The sequence below is a fragment of the Ursus americanus genome, chromosome 5 (assembly GCF_024610735.1).
Source record: "Ursus americanus isolate L20-20 chromosome 5, mUrsAme1.1.p, whole genome shotgun sequence".
NCBI lineage: Eukaryota > Metazoa > Chordata > Mammalia > Carnivora > Ursidae > Ursus > Ursus americanus.
In genome coordinates, this window is record NC_142131.1 from 75,340,205 (window position 1) to 75,365,669 (window position 25,465).

General features: G+C 42.9%; 1 long non-coding RNA gene and 1 pseudogene across 1 annotated transcript in view; both read right to left on the reverse strand.

The window, feature by feature from the left end:
- Positions 1-25,465, reverse strand: part of LOC123790459 (uncharacterized) — a 269,122-nt gene that overhangs the window by 58,808 nt on the left and 184,849 nt on the right. The gene's annotated exons all lie outside the window — the stretch shown is intronic.
- Positions 11,165-17,671, reverse strand: LOC123790553 (protein SPO16 homolog pseudogene; annotated as a pseudogene).

A 25,465-nucleotide genomic window follows, 5' to 3' on the forward strand; every position in this document is an offset into this window, starting at 1 on the left:
AGTCTCTCCGATGGAAAAGAGCTTCAGCTGGTGTCTCCAACTTTTTTTTTTTTAAAGAGGGCGGGGGGGAGGGGCAGAGGGAGAGAGAGAATCTCAAGCAGGCTCCATGCTGAGCACGGAGCCCCACACGGGACTCAATCTCACAAGCCTGAGATCATAACCTGAGCCGAAATCAAGAGTTGGACGCTTAACCAAGCCACTCAGGCGCCCCCCTGACTTTTGTTAGATAAACAACATCCCATATTCAATAAGAAATTACTAGGCATGTGAGGACACAGGATTCACATGACAAATACCGAAAGAAAAAATAGCCAATAAAAGAAAATTCACGGATAATTCTGGATCCCGGATAATGGAGTGAGCAGAATCAAATGGACGTTCTAGAATTGAAAATTGTAATACTGAAATCAAGGATAGAATAGATATCTTTAATAGCAGATTGAATCTAACAGAAGGCTTTATGAACTGGAAATATGGTTTAATAAAAATACCCAAACTGAACAACAAAAAGAAAAGAGAATGGGGAAAAACAATAACGATCTTCCTATATTACAGCAAAAATGCAGTTAAAAGTAAGGAGGGCACATATTGCATGGTGCACTGGGTGTTATACACAACTAATGAATCATCGAACTTTACATCAAAAATCAGGGATATACTGTCTGGTGACTAACATAATATAATAAAAAAATATTATTATAAAAAATTTTTTTTAAAGATCCCATTTATATTGCAACACAAATAATAAAGCACCTGAGAATAAACCCACAGAAAAAATATCCAGGAACTTTACGGAGAAAGATTTTAAGACTACTAAAGGATGTAAGACAGGCGTGAATCCATGCTGAGATACAGTGTGTCCATGGCTAGAAAGACAATATTAAATTTATATATTATACCTGAATTAATCTACATACACAAGAAATTCAATCAAAATTCCAATAAGATTTGAAAATTCACTTTACAAAGGATCTCTCAAAACATCGGGGAAAGACGCAGGGTTTAATAAATGGTAATAGAACAACGGACTATCCAGCTGGGGGAAAAATTGGCTTCTATCTAAATATTTCCTCCCGTCTCATGCCTCTGTATTTTTCTATGTATCCATACACATTACTGGGCACACAAACAAGAAGTAGAACCCTTGACAGATGAGCAATTGTAGAGGGGGTGGGAGATGCAAGAAAATGGATGAGATCGCTTGAACGTTTTACTCACAGTCCAAAACATGTTCAGGAGAATACCACTGAAAATGTTGGAAGACATACCAAGAGTGCTCTATCTGAAGAGACGATAAATACAAGGGACAAGGAGTCGAGGGCAAGGGACAGAATTCTTAGCTGACATGCTGTAGCAAGGTCATCTGAGTCAGACGACATCCTACACATTTTTCCCTCATCCCCAGCCAGACTAGGCAACAATGAAAGTGTTTGCCATCAGGAAGGACAAGAGACTCATAAGAGCTTATTTGGAGGGGGTCTATACCGCCATAGGGTTAGAAACATCCAGGAAGATTGGGAAATACCCAGATCTTAAATAAGAGGCCAGGAAGAACCACATGTTGCATTGTATCGTAAGAGTTTAATGAAGATGCTTGTTAGGTCAATGTATTAAAATCGAGATCCATTAGTGAAACCAATCAGAAAATGTGGTAAGATAAAACCTGTCCCCTTCAAAATAGAAACCACTACCATAACATAATTGAAACTAAACATCATAAGTTGGGGCACCTGGCTGGATCAGTCCGTGGAGCATGTGACTCTTGATCTCAGGGTTGTGAGTTCGAGTCCCATGTCAGGTGTACAGACTACTTAAAGATAAAATTTAGGGACACCTGGGTGGCTTAGTCAGTTAAGGGTCTGCCTTTGGCTCAGGTCATGATCCCAGGGTCCTAGGGTGGAGCCCCATGTCGGGCTCCCTACTCTGCGGGGAGCCTGCTTCTCCCTCTCCCTCTGCCTACTGCTCCCCGTTTGCACTCTCTCATGCTCTCGCTCTCTCTCTCTCTCTCTCAAATAAATAAATAAATAACTTAAAAAATAAAATAACTTTTTTTTTAAACTGTAAGTAACATGCAAGATCTTCACAGAGAAGAGAGAAAGTTTTACTGAGGAACATAAAAGAGGACTTGGATAAATGACAATTTTCTCCAAATTCATCTTAAAATCAATGCCATCTCAAAAAGATTTTACATGGAATCTGACAGGTTGATTCCAAAATTTATAAGAAGTGATAAGTGAGCAAGATGTATTAAGCACTTGTGAAAACGTAAGAACAAATGGTGTGAAGAGGGTGGGAGTTTTATCCTTACCAGATATAAAATATGTTAGAAGGTAAAGAAGGCAAAAATAGTGTAATGCCACGGCCAGATTAAACAGAATACTGATTTTGACAATCCAGAAATAGCCACACTTTTATATGGAAATATAATACGAAAAGTGACATTTCAAACCACAGGGGGAAAGATGTACTGTAACATGTATTTAGAGACATTTAATTATCCATTTGAGAAAAAGGGTAGAATTAAGATCCTTTCTTGAAATAAATTCATTTATTTGAATGAACTGTTAATCTCTAGATTTGTCTTTGGCTTCTATTTTTCTCCTCTGTGTAGAAACACATGTACAGTGAATGCTGACTGCAGCACAATTCATAGTACTGAATAACTTGGGAAAAAAACCAAATGTCCATCAAGTGGTTATGCTTCAATTAAAGTTATGCTTACAAAAATAACCATACCATAAAATACATGCTGTAGGTTTTTTTAAATGTGAGTACTAATATTGACAGATATTCAAGAATATTGATTGCTAAGTGAAACACGTTAAGTTGAATTCACTAAAAAGTAAAAGTAACAATACCAGTGAATGAAATGTTAATGGAAGTTGAAGGACACTGTAAAACATACTATACCATCGGAATACAGATTTTTACTTCCTCCTCCATGTTACTCGCCTTTTACAGTATTCGTGTTACTTGAATATTTTTTAAAATAAAAATGCTATATAGTATGATTGAATGATCAGCGCGATGTTGTTATTACATATATATTTGTATGGACGCAGACTGGACAGAAACAGGGAAATGTGAATTCACGTGCAGTAGGGACCCTGGTAACCACTGCAGCTTCTATTAGTAGAAGCACCCCCACCAACCCACATAGTTCGTACAGAATGACCTGGACTCAGTTAGAGGGCTGTGTGCCCCTGATGACCTAAGCCAATCAGCATATGCTGTCCACCTGGTCACAGTGGTCGCAGACCCAAGGCTGAGTTTCTGTTCCAATCAGATAATAACTCTGCTGGGTTTTGGACGAAGAAGGCAATCCCTTATCCTTTAGGTGATGGACAACGAGAGGCTCGGGAGGGCCCCACCATCTATTTTATCATGAGAAAAGCCCGTGGAAGAATGAAGTTGATACTTAATGAAGACACCCCAGAGAGGAAGAGAAACTGAGGCGTAAAGGTATCATTTGGGTCCCTAGATAAAACCAGACCTGAATCCTGAATTCTTTGTAGGGCAATAAATTCCCTGTGCTCATTGGGTAAACAAAGCTGAGTTGGTTGCTTCTCCATCTCTTACAAACAAGAGTCCCACTTGTCAGATTTTGAGTAAAGAGCTCAATGAAAACAAATTTAATGTTATAATTGTGCTGCTTTGATAGGTAAATGAGAGGAGGAGAACTCCCGAGGATCTCCCGTCTCCTACAGGATAAATCATATTTATCGGGCACTATTTTGCCAAGACATATTGGAGCCTGGGGCAAAAGGAAAAATCAGTAACACTGATCCTGTCTTTATTTAAATTCGACATTTAGCTCATCATGGATTTTTTTTGCACAGACTTGGGACTTTTTTCAAGTATTGCATTAAAATATTTACCCTGGGGCGCCTGGGTAGCACATTGGTTGAGCAACCAACTCTTGATTTTGGCTCAGGTCCTGATCTCAGGGTCATGGGTTGGAGCCCTGCGTCGGGTGCCTCACTCAGCGGGGAATCTGTTTGAGATTTTCTCCCTCCCTTTCCCTCTCCCCCTCCCCCTGCTCGCACACACTCTCTCTCTAAATAAATAAAATCTAAAATATATATATATATATAATTTATCTTTATGTCTGAGTTGTTTCCACAGTTCCCTTAAATTCTGTACCTGAGGGGAATGTCTTGGTCCCCTCACCATATTATCACCTTGTCCTCAGGCTTTTTATCATCTGGGGCTACGCTGATTACCCACCTGAAGCGGACACGGTGGTGTACCACCCGATCTCCACCAATCACTTAAGGGCTCAAGAATTGATCCCCACAACACTGGGACCATGGAAGGCTGACAGCCAGCATCTGGGTCCCCACCTCACTGCAGGCAGGTGCCCTTAGCTGTAGAGAGACACCGTGGCCAAGATCACACCCTCTATCTGGGGCAAGCCAGGTAACACAAAATGATGAGGGAGTATGAAGGGCTGTAATAATTCTGCAGGGCCAGCCTAGCTCTAGAGCTCCCTGTGGGGATTGACTGACCCTACGCCACTGTCCAGCTTCTCTCTGCCCAGTCCTGCTGCCTTCCCTTTCCAACAGATGTTGGAAATTCCAATACGCCCAAGATTCCAAGAACACGTCCCTATAAATTCCCTATATGCATAGACTCTGACTCAGAGTCTGCTTTCCAGAGAAGTCCCTGCCACACCTATCCCATCTCGCGTGACCTCCGGCAACACCAACCTCATTTCCCATCACCCCCGAACAAATACCCTTCACTTCTGCCAAGGCTGTTCTTCCCCTTGCCTTTCCTTTATGGTCATCCATGCATCTGGTTTTGGTGCATTGTTCTCCTTGCCCCTAAATTCCTCATCTCTCTCCTTGGCCATTTCAACCCCTACCATCTTCAAGACACAACACAAGACCCACCTTCTACACAAAGGCCTTCTCTATCCATTTCAGCCTGCAACACGGCTATTCCTGATTTTTATCATGCTTAAATATATACCAAAGGATCAATGAGCTTTCCTGTTCCCTGCACCATGCTCTTTTTGAATGTCTCGGTCGTAGTTAGAGCAGGATTTGACCTCGTGTAACCTCAAGCTACCAGCGATGCTCCCAGAGCCAAGAGCCCTCCTAGTGAAGTCCTGACTTTTCCGACTCCTTTGTATTTGCTGACACCACGATGCCCACCCATTCACAGAACGGACTGAGTCCGCTGGACCACCTATTTCACCTGCCTGGCAGGCTGGGAATGCATTTCTTACTTAACCTGCAGGCAAAGGGCCTTCTGAAGCCCTCCTTTCCAAGTCTTGCTGGCTTGATAAGGATTTCCTATCACCAGCTGTATTTTCTATCTAACAGCATCATGCTTGAAAAACCCAGTGTTAGTTCCATGTGGTAATTCTACAAAGAACAGTGGAAACGCCCATGAAAGAAGCAAGAATTTTTTCTTGAAGTCCTGAAAAACCAATGAATATCCATAATATGAATTTGGCTACGACCAGCCCTAAGATGACAGGTAATACATTCAGTCCCGGCATTAATTTAGCACATTCTAGAGTTCCTCCAGAAAGGGTCAAAGCCAATGACTATTAAACTCCTTGAACAAGTAAAATCTATTGCCTGTAAGAAGAGAGGTTTTTTTTCTTTTAATTTATTTATTTGAGAGAGAGAGAGCATCTCAATCAGACACCAGAGTGTGAAGCCTGACATAGGGCTCAATCCCACGACCCTGAGATCATGACCTGAGCTGAAACCAAGAGTCAGATACTCAACCAGGCATCACCACCCAGGTGCCCCAAGGTTTTTTTTTTTTTATTATTGCACCAACAACATCTTCTTTGATATCGGCACTGCTTCCTTTTATCCCACCGATTCTCAAAATGGCCCTGCGAACTAGGTTAACTTGCCTTGCACATAAGGAGAAACGGATGGGTGGGGAGGTTAAGATACACACGTAGTATCACAGAACTACCACATGGTCAGCTGGAGTCTTGGGTCCCACTCTTCTGGCAGTCCAAAGCCTTCTCCTCTACGTGTGCTGCCCTCACCTGGACAGTCATGGCTGGAGCTTTGTCACTAAGTGATTTGCTGGCAAAGGGAGCCAATATCTCAGGCATAACTCCCAAGAGGAATCTCCATTCATTTCTGATAGGCATCAATGTTCTACTTCTATTTCAACAGGAGTTCTGCCTACAGGGACTCTCCCTGGTCACGAGAATGGCTGGGCGGCTGGTTCTCTCAGCAGTCAGAATGGGGTCCTTTTGATTTTGGTGTAAATCAGAACTATTGGCAACTGGGTAGGAACTTTATCTCTAAAAGGGGAAGACAAGTGAGAGTCTTTTGAAAAGCTGACAATGATAAGTAACTCAGCCTCGGCAAAGGGAAGAGATCATTTCCTTAGAGCTGGTGGTGCTCAATTATAAGGTGTTTCCATGAAGAAAAACTAGACTTTATTTTCAACACAAATCATCGCAGCTTAGAGGCAGTTGGCCCAAACTCCAGTCATTTCCAGGGTGTTCCAAGTAATAGGCGAAGAACACCACCACCTAACTATAGCTATGGTTTTTCTTCAAAACCCCAGGATTCTACTAGGCTTTCTAGAATTTGGACCAAGATGGTGGCAGTAAGATACCATAATGGTGGTTTTGGTGCCCAGCCTCCCCATCTGAGCCAACAAACAGTGTTTTACAGCAAGCACCTTTGGCTCTCAGACCAAGGGCTTTCTTAGCAGGGCGAGTATGCTCAGACTACAGAAGGGGCCAACTAGAAGTGCTAGAGAAGAGGGGGGAGCATTCCTCCTTGACCAATGATGGATTGGGTGGGTAGACAGACCCCCTAGCTTCCTGGTCTCCAGGGCAGACCAGTTCCCGGGTACGCTCTCCCCTGTATCTGATACATCCTTCAATGTGTATGCATTCCGATGAAGGAGCAATGCTGCCCCGGGGTTAACAAGTGTGACAGACGTTTTCCAGAGCCCAATGGAAGGAAGCAAAGCCTCGCTTCCGGTATCACTGAGCAAGAGCTCATAAGCAGAGAAAGAGAAACAGACACAGAGGTGCTACGGCTGAGGTCTACCCCCAAGAAACCACATGAGAACAGCAGGGACATATAGAAAAAAGAAAAAAACAGAACAGAGAAGACCCAGGACAGAGGCTCTCGGCCCTGGGTACTGAGTTCTCTGTTCTCGTCTATTGATCTATTTGTCTCCTACCCACACCGTAATGTCCTATTGCTATAGCTCTGTGCCATTAATATCTCATGGGCCTAGCTCCTCTTTATAATCTTCTTCTTTTTAATAATCAGCTATGCAATCTGCATATGAATTTTAGAATAAATTCATCAAATTCCACAATAGCTCCAACTAAAATTTTGATCGCCTGTTTTGAACTTACGGAGTAACTGGGGGGAAAGTGACATTTGCGTCGATTTGTCTTATCAAAGAATATCGAGTACCTCTTCATCCTTGAGCTTCTTCATTCAAGTTTTAAAATCTTCTGCATAAAAAAAATAAAATAAAATTTTCTGCATAGAGGCCTTGTTTTTTTAGTTAATTCCAATATACTTATAGTTTGGATACTATTTGGAAAGAAAATATATTTTCTTTTTTTTTTTTCCTTTTAAAATTTTATTTATTTATTTGAGTGAGAGAGCATGGGGAGGAGGCAGAGGGAGAGGGAAAGCAGACTCTCCGTTGAGCGAAGAGCTGGACGCGGGGCTCGATCCCAGGACCCTGAGATCATGACCTAAGCCAAAGGCAGATGCTTAACCAGCTGAGCCACCCAGGTGCCCCTAGAGTAACTAATATATTTCCTAGATGGTTATTTTTGGCATTTTTTATGGAAAGATACCATATTCAACGACCCTGATGAACTCTCTTATTTCATGTTGATTTTTCTGGGTTGTTTTTGGTAAAGTAAATAATACCATCATTTGCAAATAATAAACATTTATCTTTTTCCTTCAAATTTCCTTCAAATGCCTTCATATTTCACTTATGAAGACACCTGGGAATACCATAAATAAAATATTAGCTATCTGAATGGAATCCTACTGTTAATTAAAAACATATATTATGTATTAAAAGTAATATATTATGATCAAGTTGGGCTTATTTCAGGAATTCAAAGAGTTGGACTTTTTCATGTAATTCACCACTCTGGAGGAAAAGAGGAAAAAATCCTACGATTACTTAGATTTAGAATGTTTGCTAAACAAAATTAATACAATCCTTAACAGCGATAAAAAGTCTCAGCAAAATAGGTTAAAAGGGAACACCTTTCAATTAGTAAAGGACATAGCCACAAAACATACAACCAAAATTCTACATTATACAGATGTTTGAAATGCATTTCTTTAAGATCGAGAACGCCACAAGTCAGCCACCATCACAATTTCAGCCCAGCACAATGACGGAGGTCCTAGCCAATTCCGCAAGGAAAAAAAGAAACAAATGGCGCACCTGGCTGGCTCAGTGGGTAGCATGTGCAACTCTTGATCTCGGGGTCATGAGTTCGAGCCCCAAGTTGGGGGAGAGATCACTTTTTTAAAAATACTACAAAAGAAATGAGATGTATGTTTATTTTTATGGGAAACTACCCAACCATTATTCAGCCATAAAAAAGAATAAAATCTTGCCATTTGCAACAACATGGACAGACCCAGAGGGCATTCTGCTAAGTGAAATACATGAGAGAAAGACAAATACCATATGATTTCACTTATATACGGAGTCTAAAATGAACGCACAAACATACAAAAAAAAAACGTAAGAGGACTCATAAATTCCGAGAACAAATGGCTGGTTGCCAGAAGGTAAGGGCTGGGGGGATGGGCAAAATAGGTAAAGGAGATTAAGGCAGGAACACCTGTAATGCCGTATTCCAAAATGGTTGTACCATTTTGCACTCCCAGCAAAAATGCTTGAGAGGTGAGCATTCTAGCTGCTTCATCCCCTCACCTACACTTAGTGTTATCAGTCCTTTTAACCGTAGCCATTCTAGTGGGTGTGGACTGACACCTCATTGCAGGTTTCATTTGCATTTCCAACACAAATAATGATGACGGGCATCTTTTCATGAGCTTACATTTTCTTTCGTGAAATACCTGTTGAAGTCGCTCGCCCATTTTTAAATTAGGTTGTTCGTATTTTTGATTATTGATTTGCAGGAGTTCTTTTTATATTCTGGATAGGAGTCCTTTATCAGACAGGTAGAGTAAATATTTTCTCCACTCTGGCTCACTTTTTCATTTTCTTAACGCTGTTTTTTGATATGCCCAGATTGTAACGTTTTATCAAGTCCCATATACCATTTATTTTACGGTTAGCACTTTTGTGTCCTATGTAAGAAAAATGTTGTACACCATGGGCATAAAGATCGTCTCCCATTTCTTCTTCCAGGAGCTTCACAGTTTGGGCTTTTATGGTTAAGTCTGTGATCGATCTCCAATTATTTTTTGCAAATTGTGTAAGGTCTTTTCCAAAGCCAATTATTAACGTAGAGTTGTCTTGTCCCCATTTGTTGGAAAGAGTATTCTTTCCCTATTAAGATACCTAGTGTCCATTCTCACTGCCATACAGTAACCCACTTCCCTTTAAGTGTTGACAGACATATGGGTAGTTTCCAGTACGGCTCTGATGACTAGCAGTGCTGTGCACTTTTAGTAGATGTTTTTGGTGAACACAAATACACATTTCTGTTGATAGTGAAGGGGTTCAGGACAGGCTCCCCAAGAATGTGCCACTTGAGCATGTGGATTATTTTGAGTTGAAAGCACTTGAAATCCTGTAAGCTCAAGAGAAATATCTGTCCTCCCCTTAACTACACAGAAGAATTGAAATGGGGGGGGGGGGTCTTTCCCAGAATCAGGGTTATTAACCGAGGTAAATTTTATCTGAGTGACCCAACTGTAGGGTAGGGAAAATACCAAATTACCAAACATCTGCTCTTCTTATCATCCTGTGAAGTGCATTCCTTTCCTCTGAAATCCCAGACCCCCCGACCCCCTTCTTCTTAGTTCAGAATGGCATATATAGCTCATTTTGGCTATCTTTGGAATTTCCATGTGTATGTGGATTTCTCATACGTACGCCTATTAAGTTTTATTTTCTCCTGTTAGTCTGTCTCATGTCAATTTTATTTTCTTAGTCTAGTTAGAAGGACTTTGAAGACGACAGGAGTTCTCGCTCCCTGACACTATCCAACATAACAGGTACATCGTAGGGGACGCATATGTCCCACTTCAGTAGAGAGCATAAGCTAGGGATCTATCTATCTATCTATCTGAAAGAGAGAGAGAGAATGAGCAAGAGAGAGAGAGAGCATAAGCTAGGGGTGAGGGAGAAGGAGAAGCAGACTCTCCAGCGGAGCAGGGAGCCCAACACTGGGCTTGAACCCAGGACCCTGGGGTCATGATCTGAGCTCAAGGCAGATGCTTCACCGACTGAGCCACCCAGGCGCCCCAATACTGATCTTTTCCAAAAAGTATTTGTACCACATCTCTGCCAACTGTTTCTCTTTGTCATTTCACAATACTGGTGGGTGTATGTTTAAACAGATTAGCTAAGACTTATTTCTATTTAGGTGTGTTCTACATACATCATATTTGAGCACTGGTAAAGCTTGTAAGACGAGGGTCCATAACATGGTAGATTTTCACTAAAAGCATTAATGAATGGTGGCCAATCTAACTTGTAAACACAGTAAACTCTTCTCTTCCAATCTATTCGTCCAATCTGAAAGTATTTACTGTGTGTCTGCCAAATGCCCATACAGAATGACCCTAGTTAGTGTGCTGGACCACATTCCCATCTGTTCTCACCTGTTCCCAAACCTCCTACCCCTTACTATGTGTGTATTCGACACCACAAACCTAAGAGGATACAATCAAGATACTGTTTCCTGGCATACCAAATTTCCCATGTCCCAGAGAAGAGGCAGATTTTACTCTAAGACAAAGCAAATAAATAACAGAAATATATATGTTATATATTTTAATAAATTATAGATATTATGTTATTATATATTATAGAGATATATTATCTATCTATGGATAGATAGAGATTTTAGATATAGATTTTTTCATTTTTAATCACATACTATTATTTTAAATTTTTTTAAAAAATCTTTAAAATAATAAATAAATATAAAATAAAATAATAATAAAAATATTTGAACATTATAATTTAACTGGCCTAATTATTTTAACATTCTTCCAAAAGAACTTTTGTAATCGATACTCTAACTTGGGCTAAATGAATCACGACTCAGTTTTAACTTTTGAAGCGTTTTCCTAACAGGACTTTGCTCAACGACATAAGCCGCAGCTGTTATCATTCTATAGCAGATGCTATCTGTGTATGGCTTGGAGGCAGTCTTAGCTATAGTGCACATAAGATTGATACATTTACAGTGTTGTGTCCCGGGAGTATCCATAAGTTACTACCCAGGAATCAGAAAGAGAAAATATAATTGATCCATTTTCCACTGGATCTGAATATCGAAGCTAGTGGCTTCGATTTTCTAGGGCAGTTGCAACTTCGTAACTCTTAAGAGATGAGCTAATGATAATGGTGGCGGTCCGTTTGGTCCTTTGTGACATGAAGTATTCATATGTGATGATCTGCCTTTCTCATCCAGGGCCACTCCAGAGTAGAGATCACAATGAATCCCCATGCTGGGATGACGGGAAGCATCCCAGAGAAGCTTCTGCGGCATTCGGTGCTTGACCGTAAGCAAGCATGTCTGGTGCTCATTTGCTTTTTAAGATGCCACGGAGCCAAGATTTAAACTAATATTCTAATTACAAGCCTGGTTCCCGCCGTCTGCAGTCACTAATTTATAATTCAGAAAATGTATTCCAGCGTAATAAGGCAACGCTGTGGATTCTTCCAAGGTATAAATAGGTTAGCTTTTGTTTTCCATTTTTCACCCTTCTCTTCTCAGTCTATGCTCTTTTCCAGCAATTGTCTCTCTTTCCATGGCTTGGGATGAATCCCAAGTTCATATATCCAGCCCAGACTTTAGCCATCTGCTCCATACTCGTTCATTCAAATGCTTATTCCAAACTCAACACATAATGAGTGGATACGACCATCCTTCCCTTCAAATACTGTCCTTTGTCAGTGCACCCTATTCAGTAAATGACACCACCATCCACTTACTTGCTCTTACCAGTACTGTGTGTCACCCTTGACCTTCTGGTCACGAGGTCTTTTCAAGTGTGAATCCTAAACATCCCTCAGTTAATCTCATCTCCTTAGTCACTCCCATATTTCCAGGTACCATCTTTCCTCATCGAGAATATTACAATAGACCCCTGACCGGTCTACCTGCTCTTGCCAGATTCCTTCTCTACATTCTGGGTAGAGCCATCTCCGACACACAGAATAGATGCTGTCTCTCCTCTACTTAAAATCCTTTGTTGCATCCCACTGTTCCCTGGGAGGAAGTGGAGTTCGGGATCGGAAGCCGGACTCGAACCACTCAGTAGCTATGGAACTTTGAACAGGTTCTTTAATCCCTCTGACCTATGTCCTCATCTGTAAAATGGGGGAAACAAAAGCATCTAGATTGTGGTGGGGATTAAATAAATTAAAATATATCAAGCGCTCCGAACAGTGGCTGGCTCCAAAAAGTGAATGAATGGGAACGAGAGAGAGAGAGAGAGAGAGAGAGAACTTCTGGAAAAAGAAGAGTGTTCACAACACCCTGTGATCAACTTCCTCCTTTTCTCTCTAGCTTCACCTGGCACTATTCTCTTTATTCACAGCTATGCCGTCTTTTATTTAGTTCCTCAAAAATGTCAAGCTTTCCGGAGCCTGACGGCCTTCCACCAAGTGTTGCCTCTCCTTGAACTGCTCTTACCGCCAATCACCACCATTGCCCCAACTCCTTTGACGTGTCTATCTGTTCCTCAGTGAAACCTTCCAGCTCCTCACCATACACCCCATCCAACTAGGTTGGATCCCCAATCATACGCTCTGGCTCACGGAATTCATAAAGCTGCCAGGATCGGCAGCATTTTACTCTATCAATATAATAAAAGGTTGTCTTCCTGCTAAAAACCTAAAAATAACCTGGAATCTGTTATCCTCAAAAATGAGTGTACTACAAATCATGTCAAACTGTCAGGTGGTCTGGATGACACAGAATATATTCCTCTGTCTCGGCAATTTGTATGGGAACAGAAATTTCTAAGCTTGAGATTCAGAGAGATCCCACCTCCTACTGTCTACTAAAGAGCAATTCAGTAGCATTGCCCCAAACCTAGACCAAAAGGGGACAAATTGATACTTGCATAATTGACTGGGGTTTGGGGGAGGAGTGGGAGGTCTTTCCCATTGAATATCCCAGCCCCTAATTTATTCTTTTTTTTTTTTTAAGATTTTATTTATTTATGAGAGAGAGACCACAAGCGGGTTGAGAGGCAGAGGGAGAAGCAGACTCCCCACTGAGTAGGGAGCCGGATGCGGGGCTCGATCTCGGGATTCTGGGATCATGACCCGAGCCGAAGGCAGGTGCTTCACCGACTGAGCCCCCCAGGTGCCCCCTTAATTTATTCTTGATTCTGTTGTAGGTTCAGATCTTACAGCGTCTGCCTCTCCGCAGAGCTCGGACTACCTCTAGCCCTCGAGGCGTGTTAAACTAAATCCCGTCTGTCCACGAATGGCGTGCAACTAGATTTTGGTGGGAAACTGCATTACTAGACCGCGTATCATCTATTAACATTTCTTTCCAGGTCAATTAGTGGCTAAGTGAGGGAGTCTCAGGACTTAGGGACATGTTAGGCTTGATGGTTATTACCAGTGAAAATTAATCCTGGAATTACCCGATGCTCCAAAAAAAAGCTGACTTTCATCATAATGGTTTCTCATGTTTAGTTTTGAAAACAGCTCCCCATTCCTAAAGAACTATGTTCTCGACTGGCCAATCTGGTTTGTGCCTTACTCGAGAGTGAGTGAATTGGACAATGAATAACAACATTAAATTAAAAAGCCTTTTTTGATGCTGGACATTTTTATAAGTTTTTATCACCTACAATTTCCTAGTCTCTCTGTATTGCTTTTTTTTTTTTTTTTAACAAATAGGAACACTTCTATTAAATGACAGATTTCGTGTGTATATGACTGAGCCAGGGAGATGCGAATTGAATTTTCACTTTTTGGAATGGAATTAGAAGCATTGGCTGCTTGACATTATAAAATGAGCATATACCAGAGAATGTGAGGAACCTGGGCGCAGCTGGAGCTCTTAACATATTGTCATCTGACCCCTGTTATGAAGTCAGGTCATATAGCCTTTGGAACAGGACCTAGGCTTTGCTCCAAGACCAAAAGTCCTGATTCTCAGAGGTGGGCGGGCTTACATGAGTAAATGCCAGACTGTTTCTCTTCCCTGTCCAGGAAGGGAGGCTCCCCGGTTGCTGGTGAGCTTGTATGTGTTTTTCCAGCGGCAGCTCCTCAGCTCTGCGGCTGGGAACAGTGGAGTGAAGCAGGAAGAGGTCATGCGTATTTGCGTTCGACCGTCTCTGGGCGCCTGCCTATAGACGACCCTGCTTGGTCAAGCTCAATGACGTCAAGTCCCAGAGAACTCAAGTTTGGTGTATATACTTTGCTAGGTTGTGTAATATCTAAAGTCGATAACTTCATGGCTCAACTGAATGCATCCCCACTGGAATGTGAGCTCCATGAGAGAGGTACAATGTCTACTCGACACCGTATTTCTAGAGGCTGGAACGGTATTGAGCATGGAGCAGGAAGTCAATAAATCTTTATCAGATAAGTGTTCACGGGTTCAGTCAACAAAGAATATATGTTACAACTTACAGTATAGATTTCGTTTTAGTGGAATTATTTACTAAGAGAGGCTGTAATCATTCAGTACCATGAAACTGGCAGCCGGAGAGATATGCTGGTCAATCTCTCTTAGAAAAAGAACTTTCTGTTTGCATCTAAGGGCTACAGTTCTAAGCACCTTCAGAATCTGCCAGAACTTTTAAGCAAAGCCATGCTCTTCCCATGGAGTCCCCAGACAGTGAAACGACAGGTTTGGCCATTTCTGTCCCGCAGAAGACGCTCTCTAGCAGTCTTTGTGTAGCACCCCCTGCCGGCCAGCTGGAAACTTCATCAGATCTGCAGCGTGGTCTAAAGCGCTTGCTGCCCCAGATCCTTCTTCCACTCCCCTTTCCTCTCATAGGCTTCCGATCTTCACGCAGTCTGAAACCTTCACTGTGCAACCCGGCTTTTTCCCCATTTTTATCCTTCACAGTTGACATCCCCTAATAAACCTCTTGTAAGGACGCCTGGGTGGCTCAGTCATTAGGCATCTGTCTTCAGCTCAGGTCACGATCCAAGAGTCCTGGGATCCAGTCCCGCATTGAGCTCCTTGCTCAGCGGGGAGCCTGCTTCTCCTTCTGGAAAGAGGAGCCCAGGCAGAGTCTAGCCATCTCCCAGAGGTGAGGAGGCAGAGTGGGACGCTGGGTAGAGCTTGCAGGGCAAGAGTCCCAGACAGGAATGAGCTACACAGACAGAGAACTCTAGAAATGTGCAGAGTCTCCCTTGAGTATTCCGCTAAGCCCTCATCAGCACATGCACATAAGGAAACAGCCCAAGTTCAGGGACATAACAAACCACCTAAAAACAGAAGAAGGAAGAATGCTTGCAGCTTAAAGAGGAACGGACATAATTCCTGTTCCCATCAGCCAGAGTGAAAAATCTCCTAACAGGTAGTTCATCAGGTAGAACGATAACAAAGGTTTCATCTCGGTAGTGGGCTAAGGATTTCCCTCAGCTGAAATCTGCTCTCATCCCACCTAACACAGTTTTAAAGCAAGCCCTGAAATGATCACACTGTTTCCAAGCAACTCACCTGCATCACAGAACAAAGCTCAAAAATATTTCTTAGATGGGGCGCCTGAGTGGCTCAGTTGTTAAGCGTCTGCCTTCGGCTCAGGGCGTGATCCTGGAGTTCTGGGATCGAGCCCCACGACGGGCTCTTCCACTGGGAGCCTGCTTCTTTCTCTCCCACTCCCCCTGCCTGTGTTCCCTCTCTCGCTGGCTGTCTCTCTGTCAAATAAATAAATAAAATCTTTAAAAAAATATATTTCTTAGAATACAGCAAGTCCCAAACACCTAACAAGGTAAAATTCACAATGTGTGGTATCTACTTAAAAATTAGTAGATTCTCTGCATGCGAAGAAGCAGAAAAAAACAGACGTTATCATTAGGAGAGGGGGGAAAGCACAAATAAAACCAATTCAGAAATTACAGAGATGTAGCATTCATAAATAAGGATAATTCAACATTGCTATAATGTATTCCATGGGTTCCTGAAGCTAGGAGAAAAGACTGAACAAGCTACAAATTGGTTACAAGGGGGGGGAAAAGGATAAACCATGCAAACACTCATGAAAAGACAGCAAGAGTGTGTCTATCTTACATGAGACAAATAGATTTTTAAGAAAAAAAAAGACAAAACACACACGCAAAGGAAAAAAGAGGGTCATTTCATTAAGAGGGCATAATAATCGTAAAGATTCATGGACCTAATAACAACTGCAAAATACATAAAGGAAACAGGCAAAACTGCAAAAAGAAGTAGATAAGCCATAATATGGATAGATATTTCAACACCCATTTTGTAATAACTGATTCAACAAATAGAAAATCAGTAAAGACACAAAAAACTTGAACACTAGGAACCAGCCAGACCTGACATTTGCAGAAGGTAATAATACCCAATGACAGCAAAACCCATGTTCTTTTCAAGGGCACACAGAACATTAACAGACAGACCATATTCTGGGCAATGAAACAATTCTCAATAAAGTTTGAAGGATTCAAATCACACACAGTATGTTTTCTGACAATATTGGAATTAAGTTAGAAATCAACGACAGAAAGACATTTGGGAAATCTCCAAATAACTGGGAACTAAATAACACATTTCTAAACCTACGACTTAAAGGAAACATCAAAAGGGAAATTAGAAGTGACTCTGAACCAGATGAAAATGAAAATTCAATTCAAAAAAAATTGATGGCACAAAAGCAGGACTTCAATGGAAATTTATAGCACTCAACACCTATATTAGAAAAAACAAAAGTTTCAAATCGCTTGCCACTGCTTTCGTCCATTTAGAAATTAGAAAAAGAAAAGCAAGGCAAACACAAAATGAGCAGAATAAAAGAAAATATGATTAGAATGGAAATAAACGAAATAGAAAAATAGACAACAATAGAGAAAATCAATGAAATACAAACCATGCATTTGAGAATGAAAAAAATTAATCGACTCAAAGAAGAAAGAAGGAAGGAAGGAAAGAAGGAAGAAAGGGAGGCAGGAAAAGAAAAAAGAATAATCCATCCCTCACAACATATACAAAAATTAAGTCAAAATGAATCATAGACCTAAGGTAAAAACCCTAAAACTGTAAGTCATAAAAGAACACGTAGGAGAAACTTGGGTTAAAGATCCATTTAAAAATTGATAAATCAAAGGTGCCTGGGTGGCTCAGTCGGTTAAGCATTTGCCTTTGGCTCAGGTCATGATCCCAGCGTCCGAGAATGGAGCTCCGCATCGGGCTCCCTGCTTCTGCCCCTCCCTCTGCTGTTCCCTCTGCTTGTGCTCTCTACCAAATAAATAAACAAAATATTTCTTAAAAATTGATTTAAAAAATTAAAATTGATAAATGGAACTTAATCAAAATTAGTAACTTTTGTGTTTTGAACGATACTGTTCAGAGGAAGATAAAAAAAAGTCACAGACTTGAAAAAATATTTGCAAATCATACGTCTGATAAGGGAATTATAATCAAATATATAACGAACTCTCAAAACTCAATAATAAATAAGAAGCAACAATTAATAGGAAATAAAAGACAAAAACAAATCCAATAAAAATTAGGCCAAAGATTTGAAGAGACACCTTCAAAGAAGACATGTACCAAGGAAAAGCATGAAAAGATTCTTAGCATCACTAGTCTTAAGGAAATGCAAATTAAAACCACAATGAGATACCAAACCAGACCTATTAGACTCTTACAATGTCTACCATTTAAGACTGGCCATATCAAGTAATAGGATGTGGAGGAACTGAACCCTTGTACACTCAGTGGGAAGGTAAAACTTTAGAAAACCATTTTATGGTTTCTTAAAAGATTAAACGTAAGCGGACCACATGGCCCAGCCATTCCACGCCTAGGCATTTCCTTAAGAGAAGTGAAAGCAGATGTTCACACAAAGATTTACAAAGACTTACGCCAGCCCTATCTGTAATACCCCAAACTGAAAACAACCTAGCGATTATCAACAAGTGAATGGTTAAAAGAAATGGTGATATACTTTTATAGTGCAATGCCACTCAGCAATAAAAATAACTCAGCAACATCTGAAGTGAGAGAAAGCAGATCAGTGATTGCCCAGAGTCGGGGATTGGGAGCAGGAAGAAGAAAGAGGCGGGAAGGAGGGATTGCAAAGGCAGAGGAAACTTTGGGTATGATGGAAATATTTTGTTTTTTAAAGATTTTATTTATTCGACAGAGATAGCCAGTGAGAGAGGGAACACAAGCAGGGGGAGTGGAAGAGGAAGAAGCAGGCTCACAGCGGAGGAGCCTGATGTGGGGCTCGATCCCACAATGCCGGGATCACGCCCTGAGCCGAAGGCAGACGCTTAACCGCTGTGCCACCCAGGCGCCCCATGATGGAAATATTTATTATCTTAATTGAGATGATGGTTTCACAGGTGTGTACGTATGTCACACTTTAACAAGATGAGTAATTCAAACACGTGCAGTTGTAAATTATATGTCGATTACACCGGAAATCTGTTTTTTTAAACAGTGTACCATCGCTATATTTTTTTTTTTTAAGATTTTGTTTATTTATTTGTCAGAGAGAGAGAGAGCACAAGCAGGGAGAGCAGCAGGCAGAGGAAAAAGCAGGCTCTGAGCCTGACACGGGGCTCGATCCCAGTACCCTGAGATCATGACCTAAGCGTAAGGCAGATGCTTAACCAACTGAGCCACCCAGGCGCCCCTCATCCTGATCTTTGATTAACCACTTCCATCACAAAATGGCATTGTGCTTTTTCAAACGTAGCCTAACACCATGTTTATCACTCTCTAATTAAAAATTGGTCTAGCGTTACATCAATGAGATTAGATTATTAGTATTAGATTCTGCGCTGCGTGAAAGTAAAGGCAAATTAATACTGGCTTAAAAACGTGACTTTATTCTTTCATTTTAAATGTCCACAGATGGATAGCCCAGGGCTGTAGAGCAGTTCCACAAACTGTGAGGGACCCAGAATTCCTTGACTTTTTGGCCCATCATGTGTTAAGAAACTCTTTAAGACCCAGCCATTATACAGTCGTTCCAGAGGCAAAAACGAGAGACAAAGAAGAGCCCGCTTCTACCCTTAAGGACACTTCCCAGAAGTCACACATGATACCTTTACCTACGTCTCACTGGCCCAAACTGAGTCACATGGCCACACCTACCTGCAAGGGATGCTGGGAAATGTAGTCTTTAAACGGCTATAATATGGCCAATTAAAAATCTAATGTGCAGGGGCGCCTGGGTGGCACAGCGGTTGAGCATCTGCCTTCAGCTCAGGGCGTGATCCCGGCGTTATGGGATCGAGGCCCACATCGGGCTCCTCTGCTATGAGCCTGCTTCTTCCTCTCCCACTCCCCCTGCTTGTGTTCCTTCTCTCGCTGGCTGTCTCTATCTCTGTTGAATAAATGGATAAAATCTTTAAAAAAAAAATCTAATGTTCATTAGCAATAAGGAGAGGAAAACTCGATTAAGCGGCAACTAGTAGGCTCAGATTTCCACAGAAAATCTGTAACTGATAAAAGAGATTTTGAAATCTCACTCCTGAATAGGCGTTTTCAATCCTGAAGACATAGCCAATCTTCACTTGTGCCTCTGACACATTCCCTAGTCCTCTGCAATATTTACAAGCAACAATGAAATAAAGGAAATTAGCTTCGGTCCTGGAGGTGACGTGGGTGTCAGGAAAGTGGTGCACGCATGCCAGCCTACACCCACCCGTGAGCGGTCACAACGGGATGGCGCACGCTTGAAAGCAGCCCAAGCCGTACAGATCCACCACCACCGGGCGGACGCCTCCCGGTACAAGGGGCTCCAGCACAGACTCGGACCAAACACGGGCTGAACAATAAGCTGCTTGTGCAGGGGGCGACTCCAAGGCAGCCGGGCTTACAAATAATATCACGAGCACGGCCAGTAGTCTGGAAGACTGTGCATACGCCCAAGCTTGCCCTCCCAAGAGCCACCGTGGGAGGCAAGGTGGGCAAAACTAACATACAACGACACAACTCCCTGATTTGCAACAAACCACACATACCACTAAAGGCTAAAAACCCAAACGGCCACAGAAGGGGCTTTAAACATGACTTTGGCCAAGAGTGGCTTCAGCTGAACCCTGCAGAGCCGAGCGAAATACAAAAATGGGGAGGAAACTCTGAGCAAGGCCATCAAAGGCTGTGCGCCCTATGGGGGAAAGAGACTTCAGCTGAGTCATAAACAAGTAAAATGGCCAAGAAAACACCACCACAACACTGGGAGCAGGGGAAATCGGTAGCCAGGGCCAGCACAGTGTCATCTAAAATGTCCCTTTTAGAACGATCACTAACAGTTGGTGAGGGGACGGGGGATAGGCTGGAAGTAATGCAAGACTGGGGGCAAGGAGATCCACTTTTAATTTCTTTTTTTTTTTTTTAAGATTTTATTTATTTATTCGACAGAGATAGAGACAGCCAGCGAGAGAGGGAACACAGGCAGGGGGAGTGGGAGAGGAAGAAGCAGGCTCCTAGCGGAAGAGCCTGACGTGGGGCTCGATCCCACAATGCCGGGATCACGCCCTGAGCCAAAGGCAGACGCTTAACCGCTGTGCCACCCAGGCGCCCCCCACTTTTAATTTCTGATTAAGAAACGTTGATGACCTGAATAAAGGCAACGGCAGTGGGTGGAGGAAATGGAATTATAAAGACTTAAAAGAAAGAGTACTGACCAACTGGTTAATTAGTGGGGATGGGGGGTTCAACTCAGAGAGAAGGTGCTACTGGGAATAAATCCCAGAAACGTGACAAGTGGATGCACTTGTCTGCTATAATGGCTTTTTGGCAGATGGGAGAAATTTACGGCATTTGGGACATGCTCAGTCCGATATACTTCTGAGAACTCCCGATGAAAATGTACAGATGGAAGATGTAGCCAAGAGTCTAAAAATCATGGGCTTAAAGCTGTATGTTTGGGAGTTATCAGGATATAGAGGTTGAGCGAAGGTATCCAGGAAGCAGAGAGAGAACTGATCTCCCCAAATGACATTGCTATGACCTAAGAGAGGCGTGGGATGGATGCTGGGGGGGCAATCGCAATGTCTTCTAAGTAGAAGGATGGTACGTCTGTCTACCTGTCAAATCTTACCCATCTTTCAATCCTTCAGATGCCACCTCTGTTCTCGTTCACAAAAAAAGGTGCGATGTTTCCCACTTCTGTTCCATAGTCTCTATGTTGCTCGCATTTTTAGAACCTATTTTATCCTCTATTCTCTAAGATTCTTTAGGGCAAGAACTATGTCCTATTTATTTCAGAATTTTCCAGTTCCCCAGGGCAATCTAGCTCTAGTGAGGCTCAAGTGTTTTCTGATGGGAGCCTGGTTGGCTCAGTCAGTACAGCATGCAACGCTTGATCTCGGGGTTGTGAGTTCGAATCCCACATCGGGTAGAGAGATTACATTTTAAAAATCTTTATAAATAAATAAACAAACAATGTTTACTGAACTAAATACAAGTAAAATACTGCAGAAAACTGAGATATGCAGCCTCTTTTTCTTTCTGTCAATTCTTGGCAGGTACAACTCTGCCCCAGCTTACATATAGGAATACCAGAAGTACAAAAATAATAAAGTAGGTCTTTGAGCAGTAATTCTCAACATTTCAAATATTTTAACAAGCTATTCCTTCTCCTTGGCTTTGTGACTCCTTTAGGTAGCAACAAGATTTTTAATTTTGGTCACTTTATTAGGGATACTCATGCCCCCCTCACTTTAAGAACTGAACTCATGGAAAGAGGGCCCAAAATGTAAATAAGCCACCTATCCTTTCCCTTCGGAATGACTAAAGGCTGCTTCCTTCCTGCCTTCAAGAAAGGGGAAAGGGAAGTTGGTTTGGGGTTACCAATAATCTCAGCTCCCATTTCAGTGGACCATGAAGTACTACTCTAACAGAAAAGACAAGACAAATGCTTTTGAAGAGAAGCATGAAGAAGGTTTGAAGGGAGAGGAGTTGTCTTGGCAAATGGAAGGGAGGATTCTGGGAAGACTAAGTAAAAAGCACCCAAGCGAAGGTTTTGTCAGGTCTTGTATTTATACCAGCCCTTCCTGGACTGGATTAGCGTGGGGCACTCCCTAGGAAGTCCTGGTAAGCACCAAAGGCCAAGCTGAATGCAGTCCCGGACCTGCAAGCACTGAGCCTTCACACCGAGAACGTTCTTACAGCTGCCCACAGGCCTCAGGACAATGGCGTCCGCTCCCTATGTCTGTCACCTGCAACAGTGCCTCAGCAGCGTACCCCTCAGAGGAAGCAATGTCTCAGCCACCTACAAGCCCCGGGTCTGTTGTTTAATATAATGTAATTTAATTTAAATCTATGAAGTACTTCGGACACACCCCTAAAATGCCCCCAAACAGCTATAAGCCCAAAGAGAACATCAAAGAAGAGCCCTGTGCAGTCTCAAGCAGGCTCAAGACTCAGAATGGGAGCTGAGGTTACTGATACCCACAAATGCTCTTTTTCAAACACAAAATCGAACACTATTGATGTAGCTTGGGAATACAGGTGAGGTTCACTGGGGTGGAGTCCGGAGCCCAGGACTACGAAAGAATTCTTGAGACGACTTTGGTGCAGAATGGTGGTTTATTACAGCACGGGGACAGGACCCGTGGGCAGAAAGAGCTGCTGCCCCAGGGTTGTGAGGGGTGGCTGATTATATACCATGGGGTTGGGGGAGGTAAGGAAAACAGGAGGTTTCGAGAAAGAACTTCCATATGTTAAAGAAGACTCACAGGATCCTGGAAGCCTTGCCCTTGTCAGGTTAGGGCTGGTTACCCCTCCAGTCAGGCACTCACATGAAGCTAGCTGGGAACTTCCGGGAGGAACTCTACACTCTTCCCACTTCAAGTACCTGTGGGTGGGCTGCAGGTTATAAGGACATTTAATTGTATTTACATTCCCTTCTGCCTCAGCTTCCCTCAATTTTATGGAGGGGAGGGTGATGTTTGGGCTTCGGGAAACGGAGCTATGGGTCTCTGGAAGTTAGGCTATTGATAAGAAAGCTTCTTCCTGGTAAATTCACTAGGACATTTGCAAACTGGGGGAGACTCTGGTCTTGCAGGATTGTGATCTCTACAAGATAACTATTTGTTTTTCCTTTAGGGCAGCCAGGGGTGCCTGAGGAAGGTCACATAGATCCCATGGGGGGGGGGGGTGTCAGCTCCTGCTTTGTCCTCAGCTTGCCTTCCCTCATTACTATCACATTTGTTTAGAGAACTTGAAAAATGAGCTACATCCCCGAAAAAAAAAGAGACCCCCCCCTGAGGGCCTGTAAAACCAGAGATTATAGGCTTTTTTACATCACCCCCGAGACAGAGAGTAACAGACCTTCCTGGAAATACAAGGCCATGCTTTCGAATCAAAAGACACTAGCTATGTCAACGTAAGCTTCCAGAATTCTCTGCTTCCCAGGTCCGCATGGCAGGAGCCTGGAAGTCACTGCTTCATCTCCACAACAAATAAAAAGCTGAACAACCCAAAAACGTCAGCAACTCTTCTTAGATCTGTAAGAGAATTGTCATGGGGCGACAACAGCCCCAGGATTGGACAGACAGGCAGAGAGGCAAAGGCCAAAAACACCAACATCCCCCAGCAGAAGTCCCCTGGGGGCAGGAAAACCTGAACTGTGAGCAAGTAATTGCTAGAAGCTCCGTGTGGACAAGTCTGAGAGTTAAAAACTCCAGGTGACCCAGTCAGAGGGAGGCCCCCCAAACTTATGTGAGTTTTAGCCTCATGGTGAGCACTGAGGTCCCCTCATGCCTCCAACACAAGGTGAGAAAAGGGGCCCGGTGTTGAAATACCCCTGAGCATCGTGTCAGGAGAAAGTGGCCCAGCCTGACCTGCTGGGGTATCATCAGAGCCTCAGTGACCTGAGGAAGGGGAAATACACAATCCCAGCCCCCTTTATCCATCCTGGGCCACCTCAGCGGGGAGCAGAAACCAAAGAAAGGCAGGGCAAGTCTGTAGCCCAGAGATAAAGGCTCAGGGTAAAGAAGGAGGCCTCACTGCTAGGACCACAGCCGTCTCCCCTCGCCCACATCTCGCCAGGCATTACTAAAGCCGGGTGACAGCAGTTCCCTTGATTCAGCTGGTGACATCTGGCTCTCACGAAAACACTACAAGGCAGACCAGAAGGCAAACAAACAAAAAAAAAACCAACAACAAAAAAAAAAAACCCAGTTTGAAAAGACAGAGCAGGTGTCAGATCCAGACATAACAGGGAACATGTTGGAATTATCAGGCCAGGAATTTAAAACAACCATGATTACTATGCAGAGGCTCAAATGGACAAAAGACGGCACGTGAGTACACCTTCCAGAATATTCCAGAAAGCTTGAAACTGTTTGCCTTCCCTTGAGATCTAACTCTTGATCTTCACCCAAAAACAGAATGGTACTGGCTGCCAGACTAAACTCAAGGACAGGGAATCCCAGACCCTCAGGGCAGGGCTGGGCTTCCAAAAGTTGACCTTTCACCTCCCAAGGCTGCTCAGGGAATTAGTGACAGCACTTATTAGGAAAGCCGACCCAGGTCTCCTGACCGCCGCTCCCCCCCAACCTCCCGCCAGCATCAACTCCTCCCTCCCCACTCCATTTCCTGTTTTGACCCTTACCTACCCCTCCAGCCTACACTCTACTGCCAACTCCAGAGGCCCTTCAGATAAAAGCTTGGGAACTCACTGCTTTGAAGGGTAAATGAGGGCTTAAGGCCCACAGGGCTCCCCGGGGGCGTCCGCATCATAAAAGAGGAGCTTTCAGGCAATAACCCACCTTTGAAGGTGGATTTGAGAATTTTGATTCCTGGTTAAGGGATTTTGGGGGGGGGGGGCTGGGTCTCTCGAAAGCCCCCAAATTTGACAGAGGCAGCTTAGTATTTACTCTAAAGCTGGGACCCAACGGCCCGTTTCTTTCTCAGGGATGAGAGATTTTCACTAATGTGTGCTCTTTGATGTTTCTCCAACGCAGAGTCCAGAAGAGGCTAAGGCTTCTACCCCGAGAGAAAAACTAGCTCCCGGCTCCGCTGGGGGTCCAACTGGGGACCCTGAAACGGATGAAACTGACTCTTGTTTACAATTATTTTAAAAAGGGTCTCCTTCTTTTATTTTAACGAGTCCCCAAATGGAATCTTTCACCAGAT